Source organism: Zingiber officinale, chromosome 8A (assembly GCF_018446385.1).
Source record: "Zingiber officinale cultivar Zhangliang chromosome 8A, Zo_v1.1, whole genome shotgun sequence".
In the NCBI taxonomy this organism is placed as follows: Eukaryota; Viridiplantae; Streptophyta; class Magnoliopsida; order Zingiberales; family Zingiberaceae; genus Zingiber; species Zingiber officinale.
In genome coordinates, this window is record NC_056000.1 from 92,935,180 (window position 1) to 92,948,836 (window position 13,657).

General features: G+C 38.6%; 1 pseudogene; it reads right to left on the reverse strand.

Annotated features, from left to right (window-relative positions):
- Positions 1–7,964: 7,964 nt before the first annotated feature.
- Positions 7,965–12,041, reverse strand: LOC122008566 (annotated as a pseudogene).
- Positions 12,042–13,657: the final 1,616 nt, after the last annotated feature.

Sequence of the window (13,657 nt, forward strand, 5' to 3'; positions counted from 1 at the left end):
ATCTGTTCTTGGGCGAATTTCCAGCGTTCGGAAGGAGATTTCTATCCATGATTTGACTCCAAGAGCGGAGGATTAGTTGTAAAGATCACTCGTCGTATTGAGATAAGCATTCCTTTCTATTCTTCTTCTTGATTTGGATCGGAATGTCTTGGATCTTCTTGTCTTCGATTCTTTCCTCATTCTCTATGGAGTAGATCCTTTGTTCTAGGAAGGAAAGAGTATTTGTGATGTAATTTGATGTACGATTCATGGATTTGCCATCTTCTTGATTCAAGGATATTGTTATGTTTTGTATCGATCAATTTTGTATGGATTGTTATGTTTTGTGCCTAATTACCATTCTAGATTGGTTGTTTGTATTTCTTGTGGAATCTTGCCGAGAAATTCGCTAAATTGTATGATCGAGAGGCGTCATGACAGGGCTGCCCCGCTAACGAACTCTTTAGGGGATCACCTTTAGGGATAAAGCAAGAACATGCAAAGAAGTAGGACGGATTGATATGCTTATCTTAAGGCGAATTGATTAGTGATGTGTTTCTATGTCGTATGACCGAGGGGCGTCGTGACAAGGATGCCCCGCTAATGGACTTCATAGGGATCATGACTCTTTGATTTCTTAGGGGTTAGATGTGAGTCCTTGACCGGTGTTTTCTCCAGAAGATAACCAGTGACTTCTTATGAATACATTTTGATTGAGGGCAAGAATTTGTAGATTGCTTTACATCGATGAATATCACAAAGAAACCAAGGCTCCTAGAACCTTTATAAAACTGAATTTCTGCATTTAACCCTTACATCTAATCTTTAGTTGTAAATGATATTTTAATCATTTGTTTAGCTAATTCACTTTTGAGACATCTTAAGTGATTATAATCAGTCCCTGTGGATACAATATCTTTTATTATTACTGACGACGTAACCATACACTTGCGGTTTGTAACACCTAACCTCAAGTTAGGACTTTCCCAGTCAAATATCCGGTCAACCCTTTAACCTACTTGACTCTTCTTCACATCAGACTGGTCAAACCTTAACCAGAGGGGAATTTCTCCAATAATCTCCCCAATCTAACAATTACTCCTGCAATCTCCATATATTGTCAAATATCAAAATCCAAATATCAAGACTCAAGCTTGAACTAACTCAAACTTAGTCAACCTAACCCAAGAGATATTGCGCCAACAATCTAATCTAGTGGGTAGTCAGAGTGTATAAATGTCACTATATGCGTACAAACTCACACTACCATTATTTGGTCTAGTGGGCTGACAAGACGTGTAACTATCTAGCTACAGACTGTAGGCGATAACACGCTACCATGGATGGTCCCATGGGTAGTTGTATGTATCATGATTGTTGGCAACCCTCTCAACCATGAATGGGAGACAATGGTCGACAAGATATACCAACCTTCTCTAACGACTCTCTCAACCACAAAAGGGAGACAATGGTCGTCAGGATATAACCACGTAACGATAAGTAGAAAATGAATAATCATATCCAATACAAACACTCTATAACCACACCTCGATCTAACCTTACTAGTGTATAGACATGAGCCTAAATAACAAACAAGGATCTAGTAGGATACTTGATATCCTATACTACCTTATGATCTAACTAACAATAAGCACAAGCTCAAGTCATCAACTAGGGGTTTAGCAAAATAGTAAACATCCTACACTATGGTATGGTAATATCATACATATATAAAAATCAAGCATGAAGTGAGACTGCGTAGATATAAAATGGATCATCTCTAGGGTCAAGCAACATAAGTATCAAGCTCAAGCAACAATATGAATAAAATCAAGGTAATAAAATTGTTGGAACCCTAATATTATTTTTAGTGTGATCAACCAAGTTAAGTTAGGTCCTGTTATGTTCTGATCCCTGTGTCTAAGTGTGCAGGAGCTTAGGAGCACAGGAAGTCGAGCAGAAGTCATGGTTAGCGAGAAGGACCACATGGGAGAGACCCAACAAGCTCGATGTCTGAGGGACGAGGTGTCGTGGAAGAGTACACCGGTGGACGATAAGAAGGTACACGACGTTCGAGGGATGTGAAGTCGAGAAGGAAGGCTGCTCGACGAGAAGGTCAAAAATTGGGTTTGACGAGGTCGAAAATTCCGGTGGCTGAAATCACCCAAGGGATCACAGCAGCAAAGGACTGAAATAGAGCTGCAAGTGCTACTGGAGGCGCCTTCAATGGTTGTTGAAGGCGCTTTCACACCTTCTGTGGAAGGTGCCTTCCATGGATGGAAGGCTCCTTCGATGAACAGTGTGAAGGCGTCTTCCAAAGCTATGGAAGGCGCCTTTGACCAGGCTGAAATGAGTCGTTGGCCGTGGATAAAGTTTTATCCACAAGCGCCTCGCTGGAGGCGCTTTCCAGCCCTATGGAAGACGCCTTCAGCTTACAGATAAGATTTTCCAAGGGCTATAAAAAGACCCTTGGATGTAGAAAAGAAACAACAACTTGTGCATTCACTTTTCTAGTCTTTTCTGAGCTTTCATTGTGTGTAAAAGGTTTCTCCACCTTCAGTGAAGGAGATTCTTAGTGAGCTTTTTATTGCCTTGGATTAACAACCATCTAGGTTGTAACCAAGTAATTCATGGCCTTTTACTTATTTTATTTAAGTTGTTATTTCTATTTTAATTGCTTTGTTAATCTGAGTCGAAAGACAAGAAAGGAGTTTATTTTAGTGTTTCAAGTGACTCAACCCTCTCCATGCGGCCAAATCGGACCAACAAGTGGTATCAGAGCCTAACAGTTTCAGAAGGACTAACCGCTGAACGAAGCAAATGAGATGGCCGGACTAAGCATCTGCCCACCAAAATATGTGGGGGAATTTACGAGCTGGAAAAAGAAAAAGGAGGTATTCTTTAAAATCAACTTTGAATTATTTTTAACAATGGAATTTGGTTTTGAAGCACCCGAGAGGAAGGAAAAGTATCAATGGACGAAGAAGGAACAAGCCAACTTCATGGCAAACGATAAAGCAGAGTTTCATCTGCTAAGCGGTCTACCATCACAAGAAGTCAACTGGATCGGTGCTTACAAGTCTACCAAGGAGCTTTGGGAAAAATTCTTGGAACTACACGAAGGAACCTCAGAGGCGAAACTTGCGAGACAGGACCTACTTCGCAACCAAATCACCAACCTTTGATTAGAAGAAGACGAAACCGTTGCACACCTTCACTAGCAGATTAAGGAGCTCATCACTGGACTTTCGAATTTCGAAGAAAAGGTAAGCAACACACTTAGCACATTCCATAGAAATAAGGAATGAGCATCATTAATAGATGCCTATTATATCTCTAAAGATCTAGAGTCTGTTACCTTAAAAGAGTTATTTTCAACATTTGAAATCTATGAAATGAGATGTGCAAATTCGAAGAAGGAGCTGAAGCACAACATTACCCTTAAGGCAAAGATGGATGAACAAGATTCATAATCCTCTCTCAATGACAATGAAACGGTAATGATGGTAAGACAGTTTAAGAAATTATTTAAAATTAGAAAATCTAATCATCTGCAGGGTAGAAAGAAAAGGACAATCAGATACCACCACTGCAATGAAGAAGGGCATATAAAAGATAATTGCCCTAAATTAAAAAAAAAAAGGACAAAAGCAAAGACAAGAAGCCCATCCAAATAAACAAACACAAGGCCCTTAAAGCGACTTGGGATGAAACGTCATCCGAATCAACGGTCAAAGCCTTTTCCGAATTTGCGTTGATGGCAAGTCATCTAGAAGACCATCACGAAGAAAGCTTATCTGAAATGAGTATCAAGAGCATCGATGAAGGGGGAGCTACATCAGAAGAAAGCAGTAGTTCAGGGGGAGCTACAGATGACGGGATCGACAAGCTAAGTCAGGTACGATCTCTCCCACCTGACAAGTTATTTAAATTTATGAAATTATTAACTAAAGATTGTTGCAAACTTGAAAAGAAAACAAAGAATTAAAAATAATTTTAGCCAAAACTTGTTTGTTAGAAGATTTTGAAAAATTAAAATTAGAAAACGATAAATTAAAGACATAAGTAGAAAACTTGAGAAACCATACATGTTCAATTATTCAAACTCAAAATTTTAAAAGACTAAGCTGATATCTTAGATTTCACCGAGGTCAAATTAGAAAAGTTTCAAAAAGTTACGTACCCCCAAAATTCTTGATTAATCCTATAGGAAGGAACCTATATTGGGTTCCAGAAACTTGTATAAATTAAAAGTAAAATTGGACTTGGGGCTTTCAAATAGAAGATTAAATATTTGAATTCTTTAAGAGGATTTGTCTAGAAGTGGTTGATGATCTAATAACCAAGAAGGCCTAGTGCCTCACCACATCCTAGAAGCCAATTACTGAATTAAATATTTAATTGACAAACTAATAAGCATGAAATAGTTAATTAAATTAATGCTTTCAATAGTTGTCAATGGTTTAACATTTATTATTTTTTTTCTTCTTGACTTGCAAATTTCACTTAGAAATTTTTTTCTCTTGTAAATTTTTTTACTTACAAGTTACTTAGAAATTAAGCTTTTCTTAATTTTTTTTTACCCTTAGATTTTTTTCCCAATTTTTTATGTAATCAAAGGGGGAGAAGGGAAGGTTAAGTCTAGGGGGAGGTAATTGTTAAATTAAAATTTAAAAATCTTTTTGCACTCTATTGCGTATTCTTTACTTGGTATTGTAATTATATTATCTCTATTTGATGGTTAGTTTACCCTAACTTAAATTGGGTTGCTCACATCAAAAAAAGGGGAGATTGTTGAAACCCCAAGGTTATTTTTGGTGTGATCAACCAAGTTAGGTTAGGTCATGTTCTGATTCCTATGTCTAAGTGTGCAGGAGCTTAGGAGCACAGGAAGTCGAATGAAAGACATGGCTAGCGAGAAGGACGATACGGGAGAGAGCCGACGAGCTCATGCGTCTAAGGGACAAGGTGTCGTAGAAGAGTACACCAGTGGACGAGAAGAACGTACGCGATGTTTGAGGGATGAGAAGCCGTGGAGGAAGGCTTCTCGAGGAGAAGGCCGGAAATTGGATTCAGGTGAGCCCTATTCCGATGGACGAAATCACCCAAGAGTCGCAACAGCAAAGGAGCGAAATGGAACTGCAATTGTAGCTAGAGTCACCTTCAAAGGCTATTGAAGGCGCCTCCGCGCCTTCTGTGGAAGGCGCCTTCCAAGGATGGAAGGCGCCTTCGATGAACAGTGTGAAGGCGCCTTCCAAGGCTATGGAAGGCGCCTTCGACTAGGCTGAAATGAGTCGTTGGCCATGGATAAAGTTTTATCCATGAGGGCCTCACTGGAGGTGCCTTCGAGCCCTATGGAAGGTTCCTTCAGCCTATGGATAAGATTTTCTAAGGGCTATAAAAAGACCCTAGGACCTAGGAAAGAAACAACAACTTGTGTATTCACTTTCCTAGTCTTTTCTGAGCTTTCATTATGTGTAAAAGGCTTCTCCACCTTTAGTGAAGGAGATTATTAGTGAGCTTTCTACTGCCATGAATTAACAACCAAGTAATTTTTGGCATTTTACTTATTTTCTTTAAGTTGTTATTTCTATTTTAATTGCTTTGCTAATTTATGTCGAAAGATGAGAAAGGAGTTTATTTTAGTATTTCAAGTGAATCAACCCTCTCTAGTCGGCCTAACCGGACCAACAAAAACTACTAATCAAAACATAACTCATACACTAAGATCAAAGATCTAAATAAGACAAGCAGGAATTACCTACCTCATGCTAAATCATCCTAACCATCTTCAAGTCAAAGGTTTACCTCGAGCTCCAATCCTACATATAAAGGCACAAGGAATATCTAATTATCTATAACAAATTAATCAACCCATTGATTAATTAATCTACCAATAATTAATTAATCCATTAATTAATTTATCAATTTATAAATTAGTCAATCCATTAATTTAATTAATTCTCAAGTTAATTAATTAACACTCAAATCAATTAAATTAACTCATTTAAAGTTCTAATCAGATTAAATCAAGATTTACCCTAATTGGTTGCTTCTTCTTTGGCAACAGCAGAGGTGGCCTCTTAGCAGAGAGTTGTTAGTAGTGGCCAAGGCAACGTTAGTGGCCAAGGCAGTGACGGCGGTGGCTACCCATGATAGTTGGTGAGATGTTGGCTTCGGTGGCTACTAGTGGAGGTGGCTGCTGCTATGGAAGCTCAAGGTGGGGAAATAGAAAAGTGGTGGCTTCTGTTCGCAGCCAATAGTGAAGGAGGAAGGTAATTGCTTCCTCATCTAAATCGATTGCATCTCGGTGACTAGCATCATAGCATGCAACTACTCGGACACAGCAAGGGTCAGTGGTAATAACGGGGAAGAAGAGGAGAAAGGAAACAACAACAACTCTCGACAAGAACTAGGGAAGTTCAACTAGGCTAGGGCTACTTGCGACAATTGTACACGGCAGTAACACAAGTGTGCAAGACAATCGGGGAATGCTCGTGGTTGCATGCGACCGACCACAGTAGTATCGACCGATAATGAGGGAGACATCAATAGTCAGGCACACAGAGGCAACGCATGGTGACGACGACAGCAGGACGGACACATGAACAAATAGAGGAGTAGCGAAGGGAAAAAAAACCGAACTTAGGTATTTTAATTAAAACTTAGCTTAATATTTTCAATCAACTCCCAACTTAAATAATGTATTCCAAAACATGTTTTTCTTTTACCCCTTTATCCTTATAAAATCTAAAAATATTCATACAAAATATAAAAAATCTAAAAAATTCTATAAATTTATTTCCTTATTAATTATTAATTATTTTATTTATTAAATAAATTTATTTAGTTCCAATTTTAATGGTTTTAAATCCTTTTCATCCTTATATATATATATATATAATTGTAGTTTATTTACTCAATATAGTACCTAGTAAGGTAGTAAGTAAAACCCCATTCGAGATGTGAACGGATATGATACAACTCCGGATCAGCTCCAAGCCAATGAGACAGGACTGCAAGTCGAGATGTACGTCCCGAACCACGAGGAGCATGAAGAGGACTTGCACGTGCCAGCTGAGCTGATAATGAAAACAGAGGTCAAGCAAGTTCAACATGCTGTACAAGCATTGACATCTCGTATCTTGGAAGGGAAGGCTATGGAGTTATAGTCGATGTCATGCCGAATGATCAACTTCATACAAGTCGACCCTAAAATGGGTCAATTAGCTGCGGAAGAATGGAATATCATGATGCAACATGTTCCTAGCCAAATACCATACTAAAATGGTGGAAAACTCACCATTCTGGTTGGAATTGGTGTGCCATTTAATGCCACCTACATTTTGGACAAATTCCCAAGTGGGAGGACAGCTAGAGGGAGTGTGCATAAAGACTTGCATTCATCATCTTTGATAAAGAAACCTTGTAAATGGATCGCCTTGAAATTCAACTTGGGGAAGGGTATTGACGCCACACTCAAGCAAGATGAGAAGGTGAGTGATAAGTCATGGAGTTTTGATCGCCACAAGTTGCCTTGATAAGATCGAAATTAGTTCTTTGCCTAAGAACAAGAAGGAAGCTCTCACAAAAGAGAAACTCAAATTTTCATTCAAACTAACTTGATTTGTCATACAAGAGTTCTCCTATTTAACATCCCTTGAGATCCCCTATGCACTAATTATGCAATAAATATCATGCTTGCATGCATGGGTTTTATTATCCACTAATGCAACCACTAATCCCTAATACTAGCTTAATGCAACCATGCATGCATGGTATTTGTTATACTAGCTTAGGAACTTAAAAAAATGCATTAAAAACCCACAAAGGACATTAAAAGTCACTTTAGAAACCCCCCCCCCCCCCATGCATGCACACGAAAATGGTCCTCATGTTGGTCCAATTTCACTTTCAAATTGAAGGAATGTGATCCACTTAGTTGTTGCCTCCATTGTGCATTGATCCTCCTTTTCCTTGAGCCTCATTATTAAGCCTTCCAAAGCTTGCTTCATTCTCTAAGTCTTGGACCTTGTCATGGGTCCCCCAATTCTCTTCAATGCCTCTTCTTGGCTCACATCATTCCCTCCTTCTTTAGGTGAATTCGTCCTCGAATTTAGGTCTTCATCTCCTACATCAAAAGGACTCAAATCAGCCACATTAAATGTTGCACTAACACCATACTCACCGGGAAAATCAATTTTATAAGCATTCTCATTAATTCTTTCCAACACTTGGAATGGTCCATCTCCTCTTGGTTGAAGCTTTGGCTTCCTTTGGGTAGGAAACCGTTCCTTCCTCATATGAACCCACACCCAATCACCGGGTTCAAGGACCACTCTTTTTCTCCCTTTATTGGCTCGATTTGCATATTGCTCCATTTTCTTCTCAATTTGAGCTTTAACTTGCTCATGAAGCTTCTTCACATATTCTGCCTTTGTTTTGCCATCCTTGTGAACTAAAGAAGAAGTGTTAGGTAAAGGAAGCAAATCAAGAGGTGTTAGTGGATTGAACCCATAAACAATCTCAAAAGGAGAAAATTGAATAGTAGAATGTACCGCCCTATTATAAGCAAATTCAACATGAGGTAAACATTCTTCCCAAGACTTAATGTTCTTCTTAATAATTGCTCTAAGAAGAGTAGAAAGTGTCCTATTTACCACCTCAGTCTGGTCGTCAGTTTGTGGGTGGCATGTGGTGGAGAAAAGAAGCTTTGTTCCCAGCTTGTTCCATAAGGTCCTCCAAAAATGGCTTAAAAATTTGGTGTCACGATATGAAACAATGCTCCTAGGCATGCCATGAAGTCTTACCACCTCTTTGAAAAACAAATCTGCCACATGAGTTGCATCATCCACTTTGTGGCAAGGTATGAAGTGTGCCATCTTGGAGAATCTATCAACTACCACAAAAATGGAGTCCTTACCTTTTTGAGTACGTGGTAGCCCTAAAACAAAATCCATAGACAAGTTAGTCCAAGGAAAATTAGGAATAGGCAAAGGCGTGTAAACTCCATGAGGTAATGTCTTAGATTTTGTTTTTCTACACACAATGCACTGTGCACAAAATTTCTGCACATCGTGTTTCATGTGTGGCCAATAAAAATGTTCAAGAAGCATTTCTAAGGTCTTTTGAACCCCAAAGTGTCCCATTAAACCCCCCTCATGTGCTTCCCTAACTAGCAATTTACGCATGGATCCTCTAGGCACACAAAGTCTGTTATTCTTAAACAAGTAGTTGTCATGCCTAGCAAACCCATTTTGTGATTTCTTTTCACACGCAGCATATAATTGGGAAAACTCATTATCATGTATATACAATTCCTTAATATGTTCAAAGCCAAGCAATTTAGTTTCAAGTGTAGCTAACAAGTTATACCTTCTTGAAAGTGCATCTGCTACAACGTTTACCTTTCCTTGCTTATGCTTAATCACATAAGGAAATTGTTCAAGAAATTCGACCCATTTGGCATGCCTTTTGTTGAGCTTCCCTTGCCCTTTCAAATACTTCAAAGATTCATGATCACTATGAATGACAAATTCTTTAGACAAAAGATAATGCTGCCATGTTTGTAATGCTCTAACAAGTGCATACAATTCTATATCATAAGTGGAATAGTTGAGAGTGGCGCCACTTAGTTTCTCACTAAAATATGCAATGGGATGACCATCTTGAAGTAAAACAGCCCCAATACCCACATGAGATGCATCACATTCAATTTCAAAAGATTTGGAAAAATCAGGTAAAGCAAGAATGGGTGCATGTGTGAGTTTATCCTTAAGTGTTTGAAATGCCTTTTCTTGATTCTCTCCCCATCTAAAACCCATGTTTTTCTTAACAATTTCATTTAGAGGTGCTGCCACTGTGCTGAAGTCCTTCACAAACCTCCTATAGAAACTTGCCAACCCATGGAAGCTCCTAACCTCACTCACAGTTTTAGGAGTTGGCCAATCTCTAATGGCCTTAACTTTCCCTTCATCAACCTGCACTCCTTTAGAACTTTTGACAAAACCAAGAAAAACCACATGATTAGTGCAAAAAGAACACTTTTCCAAGTTAGCATATAGTTTTTCCTTTCTAAGGACATGCAAAACAGATTGGAGATGTGCAATATGCTCAACAAAATTCTTGGAATATACCAAAATATCATCGAAGTATACTACCACAAATTTTCCAAGAAATTCTCGTAAGACATGGTTCATAAGCCTTATAAAAGTGCTTGGTGCATTAGTTAACCCAAAAGGCATTACCAACCATTCATACAATCCATATTTGGTTTTGAAAGCTGTTTTCCATTCATCCCCTTCCCTTATCCTAATTTGATGGTCCCCACTTTTTAAATCAATTTTAGAAAAGAAGCAAGCACCATGCAATTCACCAAGCAAATCATCAAGTCTAGGGATTGGATGTCTATACCAAATTGTGATGTTGTTGATGGCTCTACAGTCAGTGCACATCCTCCATGTTCCATCCTTTTTAGGCACCAAAATTACGGGTACAGCACAAGGACTTAAACTTTCTCTAACCCATCCTTTTTGCAATAACTCCTCCACTTGATTTTGTATCTCCTTTGTTTCTTGAGGATTGCTCATATAAGCTGGCCTATTGGGCAGAGAAGCGCCAGGAATAAGGTCTATTTGGTGTTCAATCCCCCTCATTGGTGGCAATCCGTGAGGTACTTCTTTGGGAAACACATCTTCAAAATCCTGCAAAATAACAACAACTTCACTAGGCAAGGAGTTAGGGTTAGATTCCAAGCAAGTTTCCTTGCTCAAAAGAAGAAATATAGGCTGCCTTATCAAATAAGCTTTCTTCACCTCACTTCCTCTTGTAAACAAATTTTCTATTTTTCTCTCTTTCTTTTCCTCATTCTCTCTTTTCTTTTGAATTTTGTCCTCAAAATCAAGTATTTTCTTTTTCACACACTCTTTCTTTTTCTTAAGCTCTCGCTCTTCTTTTTCTCTTTTCTCTCTCATTTTTATTTGATCCTCACAAACCTCCCTTGGTGATAACGGTACAAGTGTAACTTTGCGAGAATTGTGGACAAAAGAGAACTTGTTGGAGAATCCATCATGGTGAGCTCGCCTATCAAACTGCCAAGGTCTTCCAAGAAGAATGTGGCTTGCCTCCATAGGCACAATATCACATAGAACTTGATCTTCATATTTGCCAATGGAGAAATTAATCAACACTTGCTGATTCACTACCAATTCACCACTATTACTAAGCCATTGGAGTTTATATGGTCTTGCATGTGGTGTAGTCTTGAGGTTGAGTTTGGTGACCATCCTAGTACTTGCCACATTGGTACAACTTCCACCATCAATGATCATAGAGCATGTTTTACCTTGAATAAGGCAGCGGGTATGAAAAATATTTTCTCTTTGGTCCTCCTCATGCTCCTTGGCTTGGCTTCCCAATAATCTCCTAACCACCAAGAGATCTCCATCTTGCGCATAGGCTGCTCCATCATTTTCCTCATCGCTTGAGGAAGAGGAATGAGAAGTAATTTCTTCACTAGAGATACTCCCATTATCTCTCACCACCATAGTCTTCTTATTCGGGCATTCGGATGCAATATGACCTTTTCCCAAACACCTAAAACACTTGATATCCCTACTCTTAGAAGTGGAAGAAGAGGTAGTAGGAATAGGCTTCTTAGTGCTTGCTGCCTCCTTAGAATTTGAAGAAGAACCCTCCTTCTTTGGCTTGTCCTTCCAACTTGAAGAGTAGTTTGGAGAAGATGATTTCTTCATAACGCCCTTTCTCTTTAATTGTTGCTCTATTTTCATTGCTTGATGCACTAAGTCGTCAAGCTCCACATAATGTTGTAACTCCACAATGTCTCCAATGTCTCGGTTTAGGCCATGGAGAAACCGAGCCATGGTAGCTTCCCTATCCTCCACAATATTGGCCCTAATCAAAGCCACCTCCATCTCCTTGTAGTAATCATCCACACTCCTACTCCCTTGGGTGAGTCTTTGCAATTTGTTGTGCAATTCCCTATGGTAGTGGGAAGGCACAAATCTCCTTCTCATCAAAGTCTTCATTTCGTCCCAAGTGTTGATAGGATGCTCTCCATACCTTCTTCTCTCCTTTTGCAATTGATCCCACCAAATTAAGGCATAATCGGTGAACTCAAGGGCAACCACCTTTACTTTCTTTGCATCATTGTAATTGTGGCATGAGAAAATTTGTTCTATTTTCATCTCCCATGCAAGATATGTTTCAGGATCATTCCTCCCTTGGAAGGAAGGTATCTGGACTTTCACACCTCCTAGATCATCTTCTCGTCTATGGTCTCTACCTCCTCTTTCAAGTCTTCTTCCCCCTTCATGCCTCCTTCTTTCTCTTGGTGAATCATAGAATGGTTCACTTTGATGAAATTCTTCATGATTAGAATTGCCCCCACGGTTCGAAACTTTTTCTCCTTCAAGTCGGTCCATTCTTTCGTGTATTTCTTCAAGTTGTCTTTGAAGTATTCTCTCAAATTGTTGAGTAAGTGCCTCCATTTGAAGCCTATTAAGATCTCGCCTAGGGGAATTAGGTGATTTTTCCCCACTCATGCTTGCAACAAAAAAATAGAAGATGACAAGGAAAATTACAAAAGAAATGTTAGACGGACCTCACCACTCTACTCACGTTGTTGCACTCAAATTTATCCACTCAGCTTCCTTTATAAGTTCTTAAGGAAAGAACCTTATCAATATCTTTCTCAAGACAACAAGTAGACAATCAAGTGAATAAGAAACCAACAAAAGAAATATGAGTAGAACAAGAGAAATAAACGGATAAAACGAGAAATTCAGCAATGACCAAGAGTAATGGAAGGAATATATCTTTGAATTCAGATTTCACAAAGAAAGAATATTGAGTCCTTTCAATTCACAAATCCTCCTCTTTTTTTTCTTTTTTTTTCAATCAGAAATCAATGACTCTAATGATTTTTTTTTTCTTTTTGTTTTTTTTTCGAATTTTCCTTCTTTATTTTTTTTTGAGTTGAGGACCCAAATAGCGAATAGAAATTTATGATAGATAGGGACGAAGAGATCAACAAAGATGGACAAGAACAAAGATGAAAACAAGACACAAACCTGAAAATCAAGGAGCCAAGGTTCTGATACCAAATGATAAAGAAACCTTGTAAATGGATCGCCTTGAAATTCAGCTTGGGGAAGGGTATTGCCTTGATAAGATGAGAAGGTGAGTGATAAGTCATGGAGTTTTGATCGCCACAAGTTGCCTTGATAAGATCGAAATTAGTTCTTTGCCTAAGAACAAGAAGGAAGTTCTCACAAAAGAGAAACTCAAATTTTCATTCAAACTTACTTGATTTGTCATACAAGAGTTCTCCTATTTAACATCCCTTAAGATCCCCTATGCACTAATTATGCAATAAATATCATGTTTGCATGCATGGGTTTTATTATCCACTAATGTAACCACTAATCCCTAATACTAGCTTAATGCAACCATGCATGCATGGTATTTGTTATACTAGCTTAGGAACTTTCAAAAATGCATTTAAAACCCACAAAGGACATCAAAAGTCACTTTAGAAAAACCCCCCATGCATGCACACGAAAATGGTCCTCATGTTGGTCCAATTTCACTTTCAAATTGAAGGAATGTGATTCACTTAGTTGTTGCCTCCATTGTGCATTGATCCTCCTTTTCCTTG